Source organism: Podarcis gaigeae (genome assembly GCF_964106915.1).
Source record: "Podarcis gaigeae genome assembly, chromosome: 17".
In the NCBI taxonomy this organism is placed as follows: domain Eukaryota; kingdom Metazoa; phylum Chordata; class Lepidosauria; order Squamata; family Lacertidae; genus Podarcis; species Podarcis gaigeae.
The window spans coordinates 5,347,048-5,364,037 of NC_139694.1; positions in this window are offsets into that span (position 1 = coordinate 5,347,048).

Genomic DNA, 16,990 nt, shown 5'->3' on the forward strand with positions numbered 1-16,990 from the left:
GGATCCTCCTCCAGGTGGATCACGTTTGGTCAAAACTCTCCACTATGACCTGTCCATCTTGGGTGCCCTGCACAGCATAGTTCATAGCTTCTCTGAGTTATTCAAGCCCCTTCGCCACGGCAAGGCAGTAATCCATGAAGGGGAGGCAATGATCCATGAAGGGGTTGAATTATGGTGCTGGAGAAGACTCTTGAGAGTCCCATGGACTGCAAGAAGATCAAACCTCTCTATTCTGAAGGAAATCAGCCCTGAGTGCTCACTGGAAGGACAGATCCTGAAGCTGAGGCTCCAATACTTTGGCCACCTCATGAGAAGAGAAGGCTCCCTGGAAAAGACCCTGATGTTGGGAAAGATGGAGGGCACAAGGAGAAGGGGACAACAGAGAACGAGATGGTGGGACAGTGTTCTCAAAGGTACCAGCATGAGTTTGAACAACTGTGGGAGGCAGTGGAAGACAGGAGTGCCTGGCGTGCTCTGGTCCGGGGGGTCATGAAGAGTCGGACACGACTAAACGACTCAACAACAACAACAACAACATTGGTTTTTACCTTTTACATTTATATTCAAATCATAATCATACATGTAGAGGATTCACTGAATTCTTGGACTTCCCTCTGCCCCTCTACTGGTTCCGTAAACATTCTTTTTTTAAAACTGCATCTTATAAAATTCTCCATTTTCTTAAAAATCCCTGTTTTCCCATAGTTCTTGTTACAAGTGTTGTTACAGTCCATTTTTAGTTGCTTACAGTGTTCTCCCAGATAAATTATAATTTTTTCCCTTTGCTTAGTAAAATTTCTGTCTTCTTGATTCCTGATCTTCTTGGCATATGAAACTTTCTGAACTGCGACCAAGAGGAAAGTATTCTTATATGCAACAGCTGCTGCCAGAATACTTATAGCAAAAAATTGGAAGGGGGAGAAAATCCCATCTGTTTGAGAGTGGCAGGTCAAATTTTGTGAATATATAGTTTTGGCTAGACTTACGGTGGCGATAAGAGGACAAACAGATCAAAAATGAATTGAAGAATGGGATTGTGTAAAGGAGTATATGAAAAAACATTGCTCTGGGACAAATACATCGATATGCAATGAATAAAGTTTACAGGGTAGAAATATTGAGGAAATAGATAGAAATGGAATAAAAACAATGTAATATTAATAACACAACGAATAAAAGAAGATTAAGGGAAAGAGGTCAAACATGGGTGGAGGGAAGTCTATGTTTTTATGTATTTTTGTGTGTGTTCTTTCTATTACGTTTTATTTTTTCTTTTGTGTAATTTGTTATTTTTCTTTTTTTGCTTGTGATATTGTTTGGTTTTTGTTACTGCAGTTCAATAAGTATTTGTCAGGGAACTGCCATCAGCTCAGAGGCGAGAGGGGGAAGGGCAGGTGGGTTATAGGGAACCTCCAAAGATCGTGAGAAGCAGCACTTCCTCCGCGGAGGAAGAAGAAGAAGAAGAGTTTAGATTTGATATCCCGCTTCATCACTACCCGAAGGAGTCTCAAAGGGGCTAACATTCTCCTTTCCCTTCCTGCCCCACAACAAACACTCTGTGAGGTGAGTGGGGCTGAGAGACTTCAGAGAAGTGGGACTGGCCCAAGGTCACCCAGCAGCTGCATGTGGAGGAGCGGAGACGCGAACCCGGTTCCCCAGATTACGAGTCTATCACTCTTAACCACTGCACCACACTGACAAGGGAAGCCCCATCTCTAGTGGGAAAGAACTGCAGGGCTCGGAGAATGCAAGAGCCAGGACACCGTGCCTGAGCAAAGCGGGGGGGAGGCAGGTCCCCCTTTACCCACGCCCTCTCTGCGCAGTAGGTTTACGCGCAGAGAGGGGAGGCGTCGGCTGGGGGTCAAGAGACTACTCTGCTGGTGAATGTTTAAGGACCGCCCACTCTCAGATTCTGCTAGTGACTGAGCAAGACATGGAGTTCTGGACTGTAAATGTTTTTGCACCGTGTGCTGTTCCCGAGGGTTAACCGTGCGGCGAGGTCCGAGTCCAGTCCGAGGTCGAAGGTGCGGTGTGGAGGCTGTTCGTCAAAGCTGAAGCGGGGTCCAAGGCAGGAAGTTGGGTGAGGTCAGGAGCTCTGGCAGAAGAGTAGGACAGGGTGCAGGCAGGAACAGGCTACCAACAATGTTGCTCCCGCAACCTGGGACTGGGGCTGGCTGGCTTTTATCTGCCCCAAGGCATAGGGCGGCCCCGGTCCACAGGTGACTCACCTCTCTTGGCCTGGAGGCGAGCACTCCTCCTGCGAGAACTTAGTTCCCTCCACCTCTCTGCCCTGAGCCTCTGCAGCTCAGGAGAGGTTGGAGGGTTACCGGACCCAGAGGCAACCTCAGCTTTCCCTGACGGGGCTGAGAGTGGAGCACCTGCAGGCAATGGGTCCTCCATCACCTCAGGAGCCAGAGCAGACTCAGCTAGTGCCTGCACCTGAGGATCCAGCACAGTTGAGGACCCTTCCAGCTCAGGCCACAGCCCCGGCTCAGCTGGTTCTGGAGGCAGGGACTCCTGTGCAGGCTGGGATTCCTCAGGTTCAGCCTCCAAGTCTGAATCCCAGGCCATCACACCCCGATAATAAAGCCTTTGAAATCTGACACTGTGCTGATGGGGGAAGCTAAAGGAGAAAGAGCTGTGAAATGTATCAGGACAGAATATATGAACACCTCCTTTGTGTGTGACTACAGATCAGGGGTGATGCAATGTTCGATTTGGCCTCATCTTCCCAAGCAGGAATCTGCCTGGCATACTTTACCCTATGTTCCCATTTTCTTTTTATTTGAACTTTGGGACAGACAACATGTGTGGTGCAGGGGAAAGCAGGTTGCAACCATTTAAAGGTTTACTTCTTTCTGAGACTACAATTAGACCTGCAAATCTAGCCCAGTCTACTCAGAGTGTCAGGAAAGAAGAGCTACCACCAAGTTCTAATGGAGTGGAGTTCATCGTTACCACTGCTGTTTTATATATAAAAGCACAATGGAGTGTGATGGTTGTCATAGCAAATTTCCATCATGCCAGGCACTTGCAAATCCTTGAGAAAATGGGTTGGAGGGAAAACTAAATAGTCTGAAAGGACGGGGGGGGGAGAGAGAAGCCATTTAAATAGCTTTCTCGAGTGGCATACATACCTCAGGTTTGGGTGGAACAAATTCATCACAGCAGCTTAAATAGCTACCTAGACCAACAATTGCCATCTCCAAACAAGAAAAGGCCCTCATTGTTATCCATCCATGAGATTTCCATCTCTGCAGAGCTTCTGCAAAAAAGAAACACACAAAAAAAAAACCCCAATATGCCTTCATTGCAGAGCCTATATCAGAATAATAACATTGGTAAACATTAGACACTTTCAGAAAACGGAAGGATAACAAAGTGTATTCTACAGCAAAGTGCTGGAATTTATTTGACCTGGGATAGAGAGACTAAAGAAAGTGGTCATTATCTCTCAAGAGAATATAGAAGCAGGAGTTTAAGAGCCCACACGGGAGGAGTGTGGAATCTAGTCTTCTAGATGTTGTTCAGCTCCGACTCCCATCAACTCCCTCCAACTCCTAGGCACCATTGCTACTAGTCAGGTTATGTATATAAAATAAATTTTGATGATATGCAAAGTAGCAGAGTAGCTTACAGCTGGGAAGCTAAATAACTCCTCTAGGTTATTGATAGCTTCTTTGTAAAGACTATACATTGTCCAGACTCTTTATATTCAAAATAACTTTACAGTGGTACCTTGGGTTAAGAACTTAATTTGTTCTGGGGGTCCGTTCTTAACCTGAAATTGTTCTTAACCTGAGGTTCCACTTTAGCTAATGGGCCTCCTGCTGCTGCCGTGCGATTTCTGTTCTCATCCTGAAGCAAAGTTCTTAACCCGAGTCTCTATTTCTGGGTTAGTGGAGTCTGTAACCTGAAGCGTCTGTAACCTGAAGCGTATGTAACCCGAGGTACCACTGTATAGAAAAAGTGCAGAGCGGTGCTGGGTGAAAAATAAATCTACTTGAGAATCGTAGCTCCCCCACCGTTTAAAAAACAACAACAAATCAAGTTTCCGGGCTTCAGCGTGAAGGTACGGTATTCTTGAGAGCGTGTGTGCACACCTTGTCTGGTGAGCTCTCAGAAGCCAAAGGCTGCAGAAGATGGATGGTGGCTAAGGGAGTTTTGTCCCATCCACTTCCTGATCAGTAGAGGCAGAATATGCAGACCAAGAGCCTCATTTGTTTAACTTGAATAACTTATACACACCGCTGAATTCTGCTTTCCGTGGGGCTGAAACTGTTACGATATGGATGCAATGCTGCTGCAAAGTCCTAGCTTGAAAAGTAAACATGATGGGAATGTTGGGACTGCCTGTGGGAAACAGAGGGACAGTCAATTCACAGTGTGAAGCACCAGAATTAGCTCAGAGTGTAATATGAGCTCTTCCGTTTGTTCCTGTCTAGGAAGTACAGGAAGTGTGTGTCACTACACTGCTGGAGTTTGAAGAGAGCAGTCATGTTTTTTGTAATGCTGCAAAGACAGAAATAAGTGCATGTAAATACGTTTCTGTCTATCTCTTTCCCCTGCCAGGGGGGGCAGGAAAGAGGGGTGTGTTCTTCTCACGTTTGAGAAGAATCGCTGATCGAGACCTAGCCTGCGCTTGCTGCGGAATACAGCCAGGGAGGTCAACAGGGAATCAAGCCAGGTGCCTGGGATTGTTGCCAGTTTCTCCTGATATGGGCTTGAATTCCCGACAGAATCTGGGTTACTTTGGCAGATAATGTTGGGTTTTATTTTATTGAAGGGGAAAGTGTCATGAGCCCTGTGGAGACTTCTTGGCAGGGCTGGTCCAAGCAGGCAGGGTTGGGGGAGGAATGGGAAGAAAGTATAGAGCCTGTTGCTAAGGAGGGGCCAAGCAGTCGACAGTGTTGCTCATTGGGGAGAGGCCAAGTGCTTAAGAGAGGAATGAATGACTTCTACTAATCCCTGTGTGAGTGCAATCGATTATCAGGAGTCCTCACATAAACTGACTATATTACAGTTACCAGAAGAATACAAATAGTCTCTTTAACCATAAAAATCTTCACATTTTATCACTTACAAATAATACTATTTTAAAATACACTATCTTCTACTTCTAACCCTACAGCCTAAATCCACTTCCAAAGCTATTCTAAGATTTTAATATTAAAATTTTTTTTTCAAATATCCCTTAAACTTCTTCCAATCTTCTTCCACCATCTCTTCTCTCTGGTCTCGGAGTCTTCCGGTCAGTTCGGCAAGTTCCATATAGTCCATCATCTTCATCTGCCATTCTTCTATAGTTGGTAAAAGTATGGTTAAAGTAAGTGTGATTTTTAAAAAATGGTTAGAAACTATGATATATGTAAACTGCTAAAGATGAGGTAAAATGAAAATCAGATAGGTGGGGACTTGGGGAAGCCTACCTAACAATATTTAGAAAAAATAAGGTTAAGACAAGAATCTATTTGTATTGTTTGTTTTCCTGTTTGTGTTGTTTTCAGTGGTACCTCGGGATGCGAACAGGATCCGTTCTGAAGCCCCATTCGCATCCCAAAGTGAACGTAACCCATGTCCGCGCATCTGCGCATGCGCGTATCACGTTTCGGCACTTCTGCACATGCACGTGACGTCATTTTGATGGTCTGCGCATGCGCGCACGGCGAAACCCGGAAGTAACGCGCTCCGTTACTTCTGGGTTGCCGCGGAGCGCAACCCGACTTTGCCTAACCCGAAGCGTATTCATCCCGAGGTATGACTGTATTTGTGTTATAAAATGAATTTTTAAAAATGGAAAAAAGAAGAACAATACAAATATTCTCAGATGCTACAAAAACAGAGACTTGGATGAAAGTGAAACCCAGCTGATGATACCTGCCTTGATTCTGTGTGTGTGTGTGTGTGTGTGTGTGTGTGTGTGATTGCCTGTCGAAGCAGAATTCCAAAAGACCCTGACAACAGTGGTCCCTGGAGGACAAAAGTTGTCTGTGGCCACAAAGCTGCCCCCATGACTTGAGGCACATCTTTAATAATGACACGCCGTCTGCCCTGTCGCGGCTCCCATGATAAAGGTGCTGTCTGTCTGATGCTATCATTAATGAAGATGACATAAGGGACCAAAAGAGGTTCAATACGTGGGGCTGACTGGCGACGCCTTGGGGCCTGTCATTTCTAATTCATCTTGTACGTCTTGGTCTCTATTACTAAAGGGGATTGAGGAGAGAACACAAGATGTCATTTCTTGAAGGAGACAAATTTGTAAGAGAGGGTCTCGTCAATGCAAGGAGCACACAGAGTAAAGAGAATGGATGTCTTCTGGCTAAAGGTGTCAGGCTACAAGCACATGGGGAAATAAACTACAGTGAACATCGGCAGAACAGCGCAACTGAAATGGAAGCAAGAGACAATCCCAAGGAACACAAAATTGGGCTGTCTGTGTCCGTATAGTAAAAGCTATGGTTTTCCCTGTAGCAATGTATGGAAGTGAGAGCTGGACCATCAAGAAGGCTGATCGCCGAAGAATGGATGCTTTTGAATTCTGGTGCTGGAGGAGACTCTTGAGAGTCCCATGGACTGCAAGAAGATCAACCCTATCCATTCTGAAGGAAATCAGCCCTGAGTGCTCTCTAGAAGGGCAGATCCTGAAGCTGAGGCTCCAATACTTTGGCCATCTCATGAGAAGAGAAGACTCCCTGGAAAAGACCCTGATGTTGGGAAAGATGGAGGGCACAAGGAGAAGGGGACGACAGAGGACGAGATGGTTGGACAGTGCTCTCGAAGCTACCAGCATGAGTTTGACCAAACTGCGGGAGACGGTGGAGGACAGGTGTGCCTGGTGTGCTGTGGTCCATGGGGTCACGAAGAGTAAAACACGACTAAACCACTAAACAACAACAAACTGAAACACTTCTATGATGTGTCTAGATCCAGCCAATGTTTGATGCTGCACACCAGGGGTGGCAGGGCAAGCCCCCAGACCAGATCCTGGAAATGGCTTGCTAGGGAAGGGGAAAGCAGCAAAGCAGCATCACAGAGCCTAGAGCCTAGGACCAGGCCCCAAAAGTGATGGGTCTATGCTTTGGCTAGACCCCCCCCCCCCCCCAGTGAACAGAGATGAGGTGTCTCTTTTCAAAAGTTAACTCAGGGCTCGGTCGGGGCTCTTTTCCTCCCTAACATGTGACATAGCTCTAATTAAAGAGAGTAAATTACTCTTAGGGATGATTGCCACCCCAGCCTACGCTGCGGAAGGTTCTTCATTGCTTTATAAATAACGAAGTGTGCTTTTGTCGCAAATAGCATAGTACAAAATTCATGCTTTATTAACTCATTTGCTATAACTGTTGCGCAGAAAACCCAAATTAGGAGCTCGGCGGAGGCTGCAGGGTATTTGCACGCATTTAAATCTCTTTTAGAGCAGCAATGGCATTAGGTATATATAAATTGGCCAAGCCAAAATTCTTTTTTTAAATAACATTTTATTAATTTTCCAAAAATATAAACAACAACAATACAAAAACAAAACAAATTGACTTCCCTCTTGTCCCTTCTTTGGTTCTATTATTTATCAACATACCGCATGCCAATTATTAAATTTAGAACCTATCTAAATTACACTGGTACCTCGGGTTAAGAACTTAATTCTTTCTGGAGGTCCGTTCTTAACCTGAGGTACCACTTTAGCTAATGGGGCCTGTTCTCATCCTGAAGCAAAGTTCTTAACCCGAGGTACTATTTCTGGGTTAGCGGAGTCTGTAACCTGAAGTCTGTAACCTGAAGCATCTGTAACCTGAGGTACCAGAGCTTCTTTTCAGACTTCTGAGCTAGCCTTACCAGAAAGTTATCTAAAGAAGTCAACTTCTGGGGGCAGAATCTTATGGGGTCCCTGTCTGCAACCTCCCTCACCTGCCATTTGAAGTGGAATAGTCCAAACTGGACTGTATCACGTGATTATTCTGAATGCATAGATTAGCTCTCCGATTGAAAGACCCAGATTCCAGGGTGGGACAGGATGTGTTTAAACTGGGCATTTGTGATTATTTGTGCTTATGATGCTGTTGGCAGTCACATTGTCAGTACTATTTGTGCCTGCTAAAGTTTTGGGGTGTGGATACTGCTTCATGTCAAATCAGTGCATCTTCTGTATCTTCCAGCTGAACTCCTGTAACTTTTTCTACCAAAAATGTTCTGGTTTATTTTTGTCCTGCTTTCATTGTGCTCTGGTCCCTCTGGACAGCAATAATATGGTAGCATTGGGGAAGCATCCCAGAACAGCTGATAAAGCAGAACTAATTCCACTACACAGGCCCTGTTATGTCAAGAACATGCTGCAGAATACAGCTTCCATTATACACCAGCCTAGAGGGCCTTCTCAGTAGTGGCACCTGCCCTGTGCAATGCCCTCCCACCAGATGTCAAAGAAATAAACAACTATCTGAGGTTTAGAAGACATCTGAAGGCAGCCCTGTTTAGGGAAGCTTTTAATATTTGATGAATTATTGTATTTTAATATTTTGCTGGAAGCCAAATATTTGGCTGGGGAAACCCAACCAAATGGGCAGGGTATAAATTATTATTATTATTATTATTATTATTATTATTATTATTATTATTAGGACCAGGAGATGGTGTAGCCTCTTGCATAGATTCTGTTCTACATTCCCGTAGAATGGGAGTCCTTGTGAGCAAAATGGGTGTTAGTGAAGGCTGGGATAGTGTTTTTATTTTGTCAGAGACGAATGTGTCACTTTGCATGTTCTGAACTGATCCCTGGCGCAAAAAGCAATAATATTGTTCTATTATGGTGTTATGAAAAAGGATCTATCTTTTCTAAGGCCAGCTCTGCACTACAGACTAAGGGACCAACTACATCTTGCATGGAAGAATGATTCTTCCCCCCCCCCCCAGCCTCCCCAGGCATTCTTTTATTAAAATGTTGATGCTGGCAGGCTCCCAACTTGTGTGTTAACCTTTCCTCCCTATGCCACTTTCCCCATCAAAACAGTTGCATTGTGTGTGCACGTAATATAGGCACCTAGAATGACCATTCATTCTTTCTCCCCAGAGACCAATCTTAACTGCTAGCATTGCTAGGGATCTCTCAGCAGAATGATCAGTGCCCTCACCAGCCGACAATTCCTAGAATTCATTGGGGGAAGCCACAACAAAAAAGCTTACTTAAATTATTTTTACCCTTCCTCTCCTGCATGCAGGGTGGCTGACCTAGCAGTAAAACACAAGGAGAAGGAAATGCAGTTAAAAATGAAACAATTCATCACCCTAAAGCCACAATAAAAATAATTAAACACCGGTGTGTGTTGTTATGAAGCCATTGCAGGTTGTTAGGATATAATTTTATATACCCTGTGTTTTTCTATAGCCTGGTACATGATGATAGGGTGAAGGCTGTAATTCAGCGGTAGGAGAGTATTTGCTTTGCAAAGTCCAAGGTTCAAATCCCCGGCATTTGCAACTGTGCCTGGGAAAGAGGTCTGTTGGGAAAATCCTGGTGAGTCATTGCCAGAGACCAGGCTTCCTCAGCCTGGCTCCCTCCAGATGTTTTGAGCTTCTTCTTCCATCAGCCCTAGCCAACAGAGCCAATGACCAGGAGTGATGGAACTATAGTCTACAACATCTGGAACTACCAAGTTGGAGATGGCTGGTATAGTCTGTCAGTACAACGCCAGATGGACCAGTGTTCTTGCTTGGTGTAAGGCAACGTCCAACATCCAATAGCAACAAGTTATTGGGCAACAAGTTCCAGGAGGTTACTGGCTACAGTGAGGCATCCTGGGAGGTACCATGTGATCACATCCACCTGTATGGGTGGATGGCATGGGCAGAAAGGCAATTTGTGCTGTCTGACGGCTTATCCACATTCCTCTTCTCCTCCTGCTTTCCCACAGGGAAAATGGCTCTTTAGTACACAATTCAGGTTTCCTCCGGATTGATGTTTGCTCTGCTTTAGCACTAAAGAGAGGATTTTCCATTGGAAAGGAGCAGGCCAAAGGGGAACCAGACCCTCCAAGTGTCCCTATTTTCCAGGGACAGTCCCCAAATTTACAGAAGCCGTCTTGGTTTCTGATTTGATCCTGGAATGTCCTGCTTTTCCTGAGGACGTCCCTATTTTCATCGGAGGAATGTTGAAGGATACAGAGTCATGTGACCCTCCAAGCCAAGGAAATAAGTAACTATACAACCTATACAATGAGACATCTGAAGGCAGCCATGCATAGGGAGGTTTCTCAGTGTTTAGTGTTTCATTATGCTTTTATATATGTTGGAAGCCACCTAGATGGCTGGGGCACCCCAGTCAGATGGGCAGGGTATGAAGAAGAAGAAGAAGAAGAAGAAGAAGAAGAAGAAGAGGAGGAGGAGGAGGAGGAGGAGGAGGAAGAGGAGGAGGAGGAGGAAGAGGAAGAAGTCCCTATTTTCATCAGAGAAATGTTAGAGGGCATGAAACCACTCAGATCCATACATGAAAGTGTGGGTCAAGTGGCAAAATGCTTGGACCTGTGCTCTCTAGGTACAAGACAAGCAGAAATGTGGAGAAGCACTGAATTTGGTCAGTCCTCTATTTAAGAGCAATCCAAGGACAGTCCTCTATTTCCAGGGCTGTCCAATATACTGTGTGTGTGTGTGTGTGTGTGTGTGTGTGTGTATAAAAACAAGGGAATGCAGGACCCTTGAAGTTGCCCGTCAACAGTTGTCACCAGGACAGCAGATTTAGACAGAAATGCAACGCATTCATCCTCCTCAATCATACTAATTATTTCTACATTTGTATCTCTACATATAAATAATTGTAAGCAGATATTATGCAAGTCATTGTCCTCTTTTGTAAGGGTGATACATTTCATCCTTTTTGGTGGTGCATAAGTGATCACCCTTGAATTTGGTCAAACATGTAAATCAGGCTGGAATATGTTGCTTAGCTATGTTTCTGGCTTTCAGAAACCGCTTTCTAAGGCTTTGGAGCACTAGATTTTTGTGGGAGCTGGATGGTGCTACTTTGCAGCTATTACTGCCGATTTCTGTACTTGCCTCCTTCCTTCCTTCTCACCCTGCACATTCTCCCTCTCTCTCTCTCTCTCTCTCTCTCTCTCTCTCTCTCTCCATCCAGTGCACAAACAAATAAACATGTATTAATAGTACCACATCAACTCCATCATTCTCCCTACTCCATTAGAAATGGATTTTGTAATGCTGGCTCTGAAACTTCCTAATATACAGAGCAGCGGAAGACCTGAAACAATCTGTTTCTGGGCCAGGTTTAAATTAGCTCCTGAGATTAATACAGCCAGAAACTCCTTATGCAGAATAATTGGGTCTTCGGCAGCATATCAAGTGAAACATCTTGCAAATTATCCTAATCACCACTTGGTGTCAGCACCGCTCTTCAAAAGTAGTAATGATTGTATTGATCCGAGTGAAAATATGAGAGAAACTGGAAGTGGTGGGCTGGAAGGATTTGTCTGCCTACAACAGGAATGGCAACAGGAATGACTCCCAGTTCCCAGAATCTCTGGCCATTGACCAAGATACCTGGTCCTGGTGAGAGTTGAAGTCCAGTGCATGCCTGGGCAGACCGGGTCATCCTCTTATATACCTGCTGGGATTGGCAAGGCATCTCACCATCACCTGAATCTCATAGCTGTACTGTAGCTATCTCTGATTAGTTATCATTTTTCCCAGTAGTGATGTATGGAAGTGAGAGCTGGACCATAAAGAAGGCTGACCACGGAAGAATTGATGCTTTTGAATTATGGTGCTGGAGGAGACTCTTGAGAGTCCCATGGACTGCAAGAAGATCCAACCTCTCCATTCTGAAGGAAATGAGCCCTGAGTGCTCACTGGAAGGACAGGTCGTGAAGCTGAGGCTCCAATACTTTGGCCACCTCATGAGAAGAGAAGACTCCCTGGAAAAGACCCTGATGTTGGGAAAGATGGAGGGTACAAGGAGAAGGGGGTGACAGAGGACAAAATGGTTGGATGGTGTTCTCGAAGCTATAAACATGAGTCTGACCAAACTGCGGGAGGCAGTGGAAGACAGGAGGGCCTGGCGTGCTCTGGTCCATGGGGTTACGAAGAGTCGGACACGACTAAACGACTAAACAACAACTCTTGGGGGAAATAATTAGCATCACATGTAAAGTGCATGGAAGCTGCTGAACCAATTAACCAACTAGAAGGTTTACTGTTAATAGCACCAGTTTTCCTATACAGTTGTACCTCAGGTTACAGACGCTTCAAGTTACAGACACTTCATGTTATAGACTCCACTAACCCAGAAATAATACCTCGGGTTAAGAACTTTGCTTCAGGATGAGAACAGTGGCAGCGCGACAGCAGCAGGAGGCCCCATTAGCTAAAGTGGTACCTCAGCTTAAGAACAGTCTCAGGTTAAGAACAGACCTCCAGAACTAATTAAGTTCTTAACCTGAGGTACCACTGTAACTTGATATTGTTGTATAGTTTTGCAAAAGCATTTTTAGTTAGCTTTCTGTTTCCACTCTGGAACTTTTCTTTATTAGTGCCACTTGGTTTTGTACAATTCCTTGCAAATGAAGGAAAACAACTTTCTGCTTGTATATGTTGATAATATAATTTTGGTTACTGAGGACAAATTAGATTGTACAGAAACAAGGTTGGGTGCAGGTCTGGCCAGGACATAGGCAGTCTGACTGTGACAAAGGTGACCTGTGGACTTGCTTGCTTAACAGCTGTTGTGAACTTCAAGGTCCCTGCTTTCCTTTCTTATGGTCTTTGTACTAGACCTGGAGACTCCAATAGAGAGCATTCCATGTCAAGAAGGAGGGCAAGTGGGCACCCTATCAAATGGCAGGGCAGGAGTTACACAGAGCAGGGCCTTTTCTCTGGTGGTGCCCATTGTATGCCTCACTCTTCCCAGACCTGCTCTCTATTGGCCTGCATTTTGGAGCTTTGTAATTTAGGAAGACTTTGGAAGAACTGGCTGACAAGTCTTATCAGTTGCTGATATCTGGATGCCAGAATATGAGAGGCACAGTAGTAACAAAGCCCATCGCTCTTTCACTCTTAATCACATATCTCAACGATGGGTAGCATTTGGGCAAGTCCCAGTTAAAGGCATTACCTTGCGGGATGAAAAGGCAATTTAAAAAATTACCATCCACCACTCCAAAATAGTGCATGGAATGTGGTTTGCAGTGGGCTCTCCTGGTAAATGGGGAAGGAAGAAAAGCAATGAAAGATGTATCAAAGGAATTAAACACACTCTTCGCGGCACCTTTTTTGCCTATGTTTTCCAGACGCCCGCTGCTCGTTTCTCAACACAGTCAACCTTCCTCAACCTGGTGTCTTCTAGAGGTTGTCAAAGTAGAGCCCTCCCTCTTTGTTTCAGGACTAGACTCTTTTCAGACACCCACTGTTTATATTTCAGTTCACAGGATAGAATGCGGCTTGGCACAGATTCTTACGGACCTTAGTAAATAAACACTCTCTTTGTACCCGCCACAGAATAAATGTTAAACTACTTGTGTGCTCTCGCTCTCTCAAATACACACACACACACTTTTTGAAAGGTCATTGGCAAAAGATGGTTCCTTGGCCCGGCATGATATAAGATAAGATAACAGCTTTATTGATTTTTATTATTGACGTCAGCAGGGCTTTCAAGTCCTCCCGGTTCCCAGCCAAGCCTAAAGGTGCAGCTATTCATGTATAACGTTTTGAAAGCTGGCTGTGGCCTTCCTCACACATTATGTTTTGTGGCAGCCAGGGTGGGAGGGAAATGGCTTTAGCAGCACCATTTGTGACATTGTTATTATCATTATTATTAGGATTAATTTGCGCAGAACTTAAAATTTTCTAAGCGCTTCATGGTGAATTAAGAACAAATGACAAATCCCTGCCCAAAGGCTTGCAATCCAAACAGAACCAGATGCAATGCAGAGTGGAGGAGGGGGACTGGAGGAAAGGCATGCTGTGTATATTAAAAAGCACCATCCCAAGCTGTTTCCATGCTGCTCCCTCCTGGAATGCTCTAGAATGCCATGAAAAATAAACAAATGAATTAAGTTATTAAATGACCCTGTGGGTGTACCCCCTGCCATGAAGGATACTGCCCACTGCACATCTGTATGAGTCAGACATGTCAACTTATGGGGCTGAGGCCTCTACAGTCCTCCTATGTCTGCTGGGGAAGGGCTGAGTCGTCCCCCCCCCAATCTTGGGGGGGGGGTGAGAGGAGGCCTGGCAGGGTGTTGCCCAATGTCACACTGTGTCGGGAGATGCAACGTTGCCTGGCAGAAAGTTGCCCAGTGTCTGGCTTATGGAATTCTCTCCCACCCCTGATGGCACCAATAAGTAGGGAGGAAACAAGAAAGTTCTGACTTATGATTTATTCAGTCATCACAGTGAAAGACGAAGAAATACAGTCATTCCTCAATGGTGGCGTTGCTCGCACTGAGCTCCTCCCCCTTCCCTTCTAGCAACAACACCTGCTTCTACGGCATCCGTCCGTGAACAACTGTGATGGCCTGGGAATACGATTCAGAGGCTGAACCTGAGGAATCCCAGCCTGCACAGGAGTCCCCGTCTCCAGGGCCGGCTGAGCCGAGGCAGGGCCTTGAACCTCGGCCGGATCCTCAGGAGCAGACACCAGCTGAATCCGCTCTGGCTCCAGAGGTGATGGAGGACCCATTGCCTGCAGGTGCTCCACTCTCAGCCCTGTCAGGGGAAGGTGAGGTTGCCTCTGGGTCCAGTAACCCTTCAGCCTCTCCTGAGCTGCAGAGGCTCAGGGCAGAGAGGCGGAGGGAACTAAGTTCCTGCAGGAGGAGTGCTCACCTTAAGGCCAGGAGAGGTGAGTCACCTGTGGACCGGGGCCACCCTATGCCTCAGAGGAGATAAAGGCCAGTCAGCCCAGTCTCAGGTTGCGGGAGCAACATCGTTGGTTACCTGTTCCTGCCGCCACCCTGTCCTGCTCTACCAGAGTTCCTGACCACACCCGACTCCCTGCTTTGGACTCGGACCAGACACGGACCACGCCGCACAGTAACACCCCCCCCCCCCGGGACTAGCACAACAACTGTCTCTGTGCCCTTTGGGAGAAGGGGGGTCGGTTATGCTGTCCAGTGATGTGTCAGCAAGCTGCTCTGCCTTTCCTCCTCCTTCTCCTAACACTGCATAACTCTGCTCTTCATGTTTCTCTGAGCTGTTATCTTCCTCAGAGCCCTGCTTTAATTCAAGACTGCCTTCCTTCTCTCTGGAAGCTACAGGAGAAGGGGGAAGAGACCTCCACTGTTCCTCCTCCTCTTCAGTCCAGTCTGTGCTGCCCTGGGAGATGTCGCACGGACCAGCGTGGCCTGGCGTGCAAATGATGCATCTGGAAGAGGCCTGCTCAGCCTCTCCTGATGCGACTGTCATCTCACACACAACACACGTGACATCATGCACACGCAACATGCAATGTGCATCACAAGCATGATTGGGTGCAACTCGGCACCTGTAGTACAAATTGCTGCTCCGTCCTCGTCCCCATCTACTTGGCTTCTTCCACATCACTCCACGGGGTGTGACTAAATCTTTCAGTTACTAAATCCGCTATTAGCCCGTTGTTTACAATCCAGATCTGGAGTTTCCACATCATCATCGGCAGGGATTTGAATCACACTCCCCAGGTGACATTCTGTCACTTGCAGTTGCTCCAGTATTTGGCACGCTATACGGCACACTTGCACACACTGTCATTGTTGAGTCAAACTCTCACACGGGGGCTGAATGGCAGTCTTCTAGCAAGGCGGTTCATTCATAAATGTACCCACCAGTGCCAAAATAGACAGGCAGTGCCACACTGTTGAAGGTAAAAGGCCCAGATCAGTGTTATTTTTATAACATATGCTTTTTCGTTCAAAATCTAAGATTTTTGTAAAGCAGGGCAAACTTGTCTCCTTCCACAGGCTGACGTACAATAACCTTTTCAGAAAGCTGCACAGCTCTTCTGTTTCATCAGTGGAAGAAGCATGATCCCTTCAGTTCGCTGACCTTTGAATGTTATGCTCTTTTACTGGAAAGTGGGGGGAATCACCTTATTAAGAGCTTCCACCCCCCAGACTAGAGCTGCCACCTTCAGCAGAAGTGTCTCTGGTTGGGTGGAAGAACCACATTCCCATCATCCACATCGTTGCTGCTAGATGTAGAGTTGCCATATGTCCTCTTTTTCCAGGACACGTCCTCTTTATCATTAGTATGTAAAATGAGTCGTCATAGCTAGTTATAAGTTTCTTGTTGTTGTTGTTGTTTAGTCGTTTAGTCGTGTCCGACTCTTCATGACCCCCTGGACCAGAGCACGCCAGGCACTCCTGTCTTCCACTGCCACCCACAGTTTGGTCAAACTCATGCTGGTAGCTTCGAGAACACTGTCCAACCATCTCGTCCTCTGTTGTCCACTTCTCCTTGTGTCCTTCAATCTTTCCCAACATCAGGGTCTTTTCCATTGAGTCTTCTCTTCTCATGAAGTGGCCAAAGTATTGGAGCCTCAGCTTCAGGATCTGTCCTTCCCGTGAGCACTCAGGGCCGATTTCCCTCAGAATGGAGAGGTTTGATCTTCTTGCAGTCCATGGGACTCTCAAGAGTCTCCTCCAGCACCAGAATTCAAAAGTATCAATTCTTCGGCGATCAGCCTTCTTTATAGTCCAGCTTTCACTTCCATACATCACTACTGGGAAAACCATACCTTTTACTATACGGACCTTTGTTGGCAAGGTGATGTCTCTACTTTTTAAGATGCTGTCTAGGTTTGTCATTGCTTTTCTCCCAGGAAGCAGGCGTCTTTTAATTTCATGGCTGCTGTCACCATCTGCAGTGATCAAAAAGTTAAGTAGAAGTTGACAAAATATGGCAGCCCTGCTAGATGTGATTGGAGAGGGGCAACGGAGTGGTGATGGCGGGGGTTACTAAAAGGACAGCTGCCAATCTGGTGCTCCCATAGGTGCAACTCTCTAGGCTTGGT